Source organism: Suricata suricatta, chromosome 12 (assembly GCF_006229205.1).
Source record: "Suricata suricatta isolate VVHF042 chromosome 12, meerkat_22Aug2017_6uvM2_HiC, whole genome shotgun sequence".
NCBI classification, from domain to species: Eukaryota; Metazoa; Chordata; class Mammalia; order Carnivora; family Herpestidae; genus Suricata; species Suricata suricatta.
This window is the reverse complement of record NC_043711.1, coordinates 15,732,572-15,739,441: the sequence shown is the minus strand read 5'-3', so window position 1 is coordinate 15,739,441 and position 6,870 is coordinate 15,732,572. Positions and strand designations below refer to the sequence as shown.

The 6,870-nt window shown below is 41.8% G+C and overlaps 2 long non-coding RNA genes across 2 annotated transcripts; one reads left to right on the top strand and one right to left on the bottom strand.

The window, feature by feature from the left end:
* Nucleotides 1-3,745: 3,745 nt before the first annotated feature.
* On the bottom strand, nt 3,746-4,565 carry LOC115274821. Its single transcript, XR_003901274.1, has 2 exons — nt 4,463-4,565; nt 3,746-3,987 (listed from the first exon to the last, which is right to left on the bottom strand). It is a non-coding gene; the product is annotated as an uncharacterized LOC115274821 (long non-coding RNA).
* Nucleotides 4,566-4,861: 296 nt separating this feature from the next.
* On the top strand, nt 4,862-5,966 carry LOC115274820. Its single transcript, XR_003901273.1, has 2 exons — nt 4,862-4,946; nt 5,733-5,966. It is a non-coding gene; the product is annotated as an uncharacterized LOC115274820 (long non-coding RNA).
* Nucleotides 5,967-6,870: the final 904 nt, after the last annotated feature.

Sequence of the window (6,870 nt, the reverse complement as noted above, 5' to 3'; positions counted from 1 at the left end):
ATTTTTCATTCTTTTGTGATGTACTTAACACCTATGAGCAACTATATACGGCACACTCAATGCATTATACTCATCAGATGCTTTCCATCCCCTCTTTCCTCTCTGTATTACTGCTAATTAGGTTAATAAAATGGCCTCTTCCTTAGCAAATTTCTGATGTTCTTTAACCCTGAGAATAGATTAAAAAGTCTTTCAGATCATAAAAAACTGAGAGCTTTTCTCTAAGTTTACAAAATGACACAGATACCTAATTTCACCATTTTTATTCAACATAATACTGATAGGGTTGGCCAGAGCAATTAGGCAAGTAAAAGAAATAAAAGGCATCGAAACCCACAAGAAAGAAGGAAAATTACCTGTTTCCAGATGATATGATTTTATATATAGAAAACCCTAAAGAGGGGTGCCTGGGTGGCTCAGTCGGTTAAGTGCCAGCTTTGGCTCAGGTCGTGATCTCACGTTTCATGGGTTCCAGCCCTACATCGGGCTCTGTGCTGACAGCTAGCTCAGAGCCTGGAGCCTGCTTCAGATTCTGTGTCTCCCTCTCTCTCTGACCCTCCCCTGCTCATGCTGTCTCTCTCTGTCTCTCAAAAATAATAAATAAAAGACATTAATAAAGAAAAGAAAAGAAAACCCTAAAGATTCCACAAAAATACCTGTTAGAACTAATAAATGAATTCAACAAAGTTGCAAGATACACAATCAATACACAAAAAGCCCAATGCATTTTTATTTAACTACAATGAACAAACCAAAAAGGAAATTAAGAAAACAATTTAATTTATAATAACATCAAAAAGAAGAAAATAGTTGTGCACTGAAACTACAAAAACACTGCTGAGAGAAATTAAAGACAAAAATAGACATCCCATGTCCTAGATTAGAAGACTTAATATTACTAAGATGTGAATACTAACTAAAATGATCTACAGATTTAATGCAACTCCATCAAAATCCCAAAAATATTTTTTTGCAGAAATAGGAAAATCTACTCTAAAATTCACATGGAATTTTAAAGGACCCTGAATAGCCAACTCAACAAAATCGGAGGTCTTCCATTTCCTGATTTCAAACTTATACCAAGTTACCATAATCAAAACAGTGGTAGTATCATAAAGACAGATATAAAGATCAATGGAATAGAATATAATATGCATGTATGGTCAAATAATTTTTGACAAGGGTACCAAGACCATTCGGTGTGGAAAGGTCAGTATTTTCAGCATAGTGTTGGGAGAACTGTATCTCCACATGCAAAAGGATAAATTTGGACCTTTATCTTATACCGTATACAAAAATTAACTCAAAATGGCTCAAAGACTTAAGTGTAAGAGCTAAAAGTGGAAAACTCTTAGAAGAAAACAAAGGGAGAAAACTTCATGACATTGGACTTGAAAAAATAGAAAAATTTGAAAAAAAGAGACAAATTTGATTTCGTCAAAGTTAAAAGCTTTGTTCCTCAGAGGATACCATCAACAGAATGAAAAGGCAACCCACTGAATGGGAGAAAATTTGTAAGTTGTATATCTGATAAGAGGCTAATACCCAAAATATATGAAGAACTCCTATAATTCAACAACAAAAACCAAAAAACCCAACTCAAAACTAGGCAGAGGACTTGAAAAGAGATTTTTCCAAAAAAGAAAATGTCTGGTAAGTACCTGGAAAGATGATCCACATCACTAATAACTAGGAAAATGCAAATCAAGACCACAATGAGATACCACTCTACACTCATTAGGTTGGTTTTATCAAAAACAAACAAACAAACAAACCCAGAAAGGAGCACCTGAGTGACTCGGTAGGTTAAGCATCCAACTCTTGATTTCTGCTCAGGTCATGATCTCACAGTTCGTGGGTTCAAACCCTGCATCAGGCTCTGTGCTAACAGTGCAGAGCCTACTTAGGATTCTCTCTCTCTCCCTCTCTCTCTGCCCCTCCTTTACTCGTGCTGTCTCTGTCTCACTCAAAATAAATAAGAAAACTTAAAAAAAAAAGGAAGGGAATTTTATAACATGGATGCTATGAGACGGATGAACCTTGAAGCCTTTAGACTATGAAATAAGCCAGTTACAAAAGGACAAATACAATATGATTCTATTTCATATGAGTTACCTAGAATAGTCAAATTCCTAGAGACAGGAAGTAGAATGGTGGGTGCCAGGGGGCAGGGGAAGGAGGGAGAGGGACTTGGTGCCTAGTGGGGACAGAGTATCAGTTTGGAAAGATGAGAACGTTCTGGACACGAATGGTGGGGATGGCTGTACAACAGTGCAAATATACTTGATGCCACCAAACTGTGCACGTAGGAATGGCTAACATGGGGCGTTTGATGGTATGTATATTTTACCACACACACACACACACACACACACACACACACACACACACACGTCTCCCAGATTTAATTTCACCACATTGTGGCCCAGGGGAGCTGGGCGTGATCTCTCTGGTTACATGATGTAATCCACCCAGGTTAGAGCGAAAGAGACTGAGGTTCTGAGAAACGACACCACTAGATCGAGGCTATGGAGCCACTGGTGGGAGAGCCAGGTGGTGGCGGCTTTCCTTCTGTTACCCTGCACTGAACTCCCATGTGACTTCTCCAACCAGCCTCCTTGCATCTGACCCCCATCTTATCTCACATCCTCTGCTCCTTTGATACCACAGTTCAGATACATATTCCCCAGATTAAAACCTTTCACGTCGCCCTTCCATGGCCTATGATGTGTTTAAAATCAAATTCTCTGCATAGCAGACCTTCTGAGTTCAGGCCCTCTGCTTCCCCACCTTCTCTTCCTGCTGCTACCCAACATGCACCCCGGCCACGCCAAGGCCATCCTAGGTCCCAGAAGGTATTACGCAGCCTCACGCTGTGTTCCCAGCCTGAGTGCTTTTCTGCCTCTCATCTACCTACAAAACACCATTTCAGGTGTCCTCTCCTCTGTGCAGCCTTCTGGAGGACCTGTCCAGGATCAGCCCCAGCCAGGCTGATGTCAACCCTGTGCTGAGTGACACATCTCCCATCTTCCTGTATCACTGCTGAGCCACGAGTATCCAAAAGACAGGGGCCAAGTCTCTGGTCTTGTTAACAAGCAATCGTCAGTCACGGTTTTGAGTCAGCTCCAGGCAAGGAACGGTGCAGAAATACAGAAGTCCAGGCCTCTCCGTAGACCCTGCTCAATCAGATTGCAGCGGAAGAGTGCTCGGCACACTTGGGGGACAGCGAATGACCAACCTCAGTGACTGGTAGGTTTATGTAGGAATATGCTAGGAGATGGGCCATGAAATAACAAGGATTGGTGCCAAGGGAGGATCTGGTCCAGAAGAGGGACCCAGTGAAACCTGCATTTTAAGACGGTTAGTGTGGTGCGGTCTGTGGTATGAATTTGGAGGATGAGACGCTGTGGGCGGAGGGTTGAGTGAGGATCGGAGTGTTGTTTCACATTTGTATTTCTGGAGCCTGGTGTACATTTTGCCTGGTACGGAACAGATGCTCAGTGAATGAGTGAGTGAATGAATGAACCGACATCGTGATAGCAGGAATGGAGCAGAAAGCTTTGTCCCAGGCGTCACCGCAACTGCAGACAGTGAGCTTGGGGTCAGAGTGACATTTTCTTTAGCATCTTTTAGAATTTTGACTTTTTAAAACCATCTAAGACTGTTCTCCTTATACTCTGGCTCATAGTGCTCTGACAGGAAGGGAACATGCACGCCCATGCATGCGCGCACGCACACACGGAACCTCAATTGTGAACAGTGTTTGTAGCTGAGCTCAGCAGATTTCTGCCCCACTTCCCCTGCTTCTGGGAGTCACTACAGGGAGCAGGAGTCATGCCTTTTCCTGGACACACATGAGTTTCGTGTAAGGCAGAGAGGAGTTGGAGTTTCGAAGTGAAGGGTGTTAAAGCGAGTGCTTCTCCATCTTGGATGTGCACACGAATCATCAGAAGACATTGCCGGAATGCTGGTTGGCCTCCAGTGGGTCTGGGGGAGAGCCCAAGATTCACATTTGTAACAAGTTCTTGGCTGAAACTGCTGGCCCCCACCACTGCTTGAGAATCAAGGTCTATGAGGGTACTTCATGGAAAAGGTTGAGAAGCATTGCACAAAAGCATCGGTTCTCCAGTGGCGGTAGGTACTAGAATCAACTGAGTAATGTGGCAAACCTACAAAGGCTTAGGCCCTATCCTGCTTCAAGAACCTGGGCCTCTAGATGATTCTGATACACATCAATGTTTGAGAGCCACACTGCACTAATAGATAACTTAAGATGCTCCCGGTGTTGAGCTCTAGCCTGTAAGCAAATAGCAAATCAAGTGTCTACTGGCTAGAAACAAGGAGGCTCATCCCCCCGCCCAGCTTTATTGAGGTATAATTGACAAAATTTAGGGAGGCTAATTATTGTCCATTGGTTCACTCATGCATTCAGTCACTCAACAAACACACACTAAGTACTTACCATGTATTAGGCATGATCTTGAATTCAGGGAGCATGGATGTACATAGATTCTGCTCTCAAGAAGTTCACAGGTTAGTGGGGAAGACAGATGCTAAACAGATCATTGGACTATTGTTAACAGTACCTGGAACTCACACTGTGGAAGAAATGAGATAAGATGTGCATGTTTATAATTCACCAAACCTTCAAGGAACAGCTATTCTGTCACTTGCTAAGATGACAAAGATGAGTAGGACAGACTCTTGCCTTCTAAAAACTCCTAAGTATTGGTAAAAAAGGAACATGAAAAGGTTAGAATGTTGGGGTTCCCTGGAGTCCCCGTGGAAAACTCACAGAAGACAAGAACTCTTCTGACCCATGAATTCTGGGAATCAATGCCTAAGAGGTCACCATGGAAACAGGGTAGGTTTTCATTCAAAGAAGCTAGCTCTCACAAATATTTCAAAGCGCCTACTTAATAATCGTTTCTCCAGCTTCACCCCAGGTATGGCTATCTATGACCATAATCAACATCCCACAGGACACTGGAGGAGGGGAGGGTTTTGATGTTTAACCTCAATAAGGTTTCACTTTCTTGTGACATTCCATGGCCCATGATGCCACCAGCATTGTCCCCAACTACTCCAGCTCCAATGCTTAATTATGGAATTCAAATCCATACAGATCCTAAGTCCTAAATTCAATAGACTCTAGACACCAGAGCAGGAGCTGTGCATTTTGCTTGTCCTTTTTAGAAGGTTGCAATTCACTCCAAGCAGAAATGAATCACTTCCTGTGGCTTCCCTCTGCTTTGATGTTAAGGACTTGAAGTACATGGTCAAAGTCAGGGTTGTGAGCCAAGTTCTATCGGTAGGACTCTGTGTCTTCAGTTGCAGTCTCTCATGTGCTGGGCCCAGTTGTAACCTTGTGCACCTGAAATAGCACGTGTTTCAATCTCAGCCTTTGATTGTTTCACCAAACAGAATCAAATGGAAAGAGGAAGTTATCTCCAACCCCAGAGATGAGGAACCAGTGTATCTCACACATTCAACAAAAATTTAATACCAAGCATTGGAATAGTTGCCATTTTAAAAAAAGAATGAAATCATTTTTATATTTGGGATACCAAGGACACCATTTTTTACACATTCTTTTCATACTGTAATTTTCCCTTGGCCCTAACTGTACAAAGCCCACAAGAATTCCCTCCCTCTTCTCCCACAAAATTTTTTCTCCTCTTACTCTTTCTCTGAAACAATTCGTGAGATTCTTCTGTGTTTTATCCATGCAGCGAAAGTTCAGCAAGTACTGAGGACTAAGGGAGATGCCGTGAGGAGAAACCTATTGAGGCTGTGTGTCCTCAAGGAGGATGTCTGTTAATGAAAGAGGCGGGATTTAACATACCCGGAAAGGCAGCCAACAAGGCTGGCTGGCTTGTATTTTGTAAAAGAATCAAGTCCCAAACTATGCATGGTGTTGGATTGTTTTTTTATTTACATTCATTAAAAAATACTATTGTGCTGTTGTCTTGTGCTCTCTCTGTATGACTTTGGTATCATTGTAATGCTAGTCTCAGAACGAATTGGGAAGTAGACCTTCCTCTTCAATTTTATGAAGGAGCTTGTTAAGAATTGTTATTATTTTTTTCTTTAATTGTGTAGTAGATTTGAAGTCTTCTGAATCTAGAGTTTTCTTTTCTTTTCATTAATGTTTATTTATTTTTGAGAGAGAGACAGAGCATGAGCAGAGGAAGGGCAGAGAGAGAGAGAGGGAGACACAGAATCCGAAGCAGGCTCCAGGCTCTGAGCTTTCTGCACAGAACCAGACGGGGGGCTTGAATCAATGAGCTGTGAGATCATGACCTGAGCCAAGGTTGGACGCTTAACCGACTGAGTCCCAGGTGCCCCTGGGTGGGGATTAACTACTGGTACTTATAGAGTTTAATTTTATACATTTATATACTTAAGTGATCTGGAATTTGTTTCTTATATATGGTATGGAGAGTTGAACTTTATTTATTTCCAAGGTATAGCCAATTTTCCCAGCATTTCTTGAATAACCTATCCTTTCTTAACTGATTTGAAATACCTATTTTATTATGTGCTATATCCCTGTATGCATATGAGCTTGTTTTGACTATTTCATTCCATTCCTTTGCCTACTTCTGCACTTGTATCCCGTCTTAAATAAAATCATTTCCATTTTATCTGTCGCGAGCATGCTCTAAAGGCACGCACGCGAGTTGTGTCTTTCCACATCATCAGCTTTATTTAGTCATGAAGGTTAACATACTTGTCAAGTAGGTTCAGGATTCCAAACTCAATGACTTTTCACTACGCATTTAACTTGGCTTCACACATGTCACACAAAACAAAGCACAAGACAAAGTCACACAGCAAACAAGATACAACAATAAGGGGTAAAAAGTT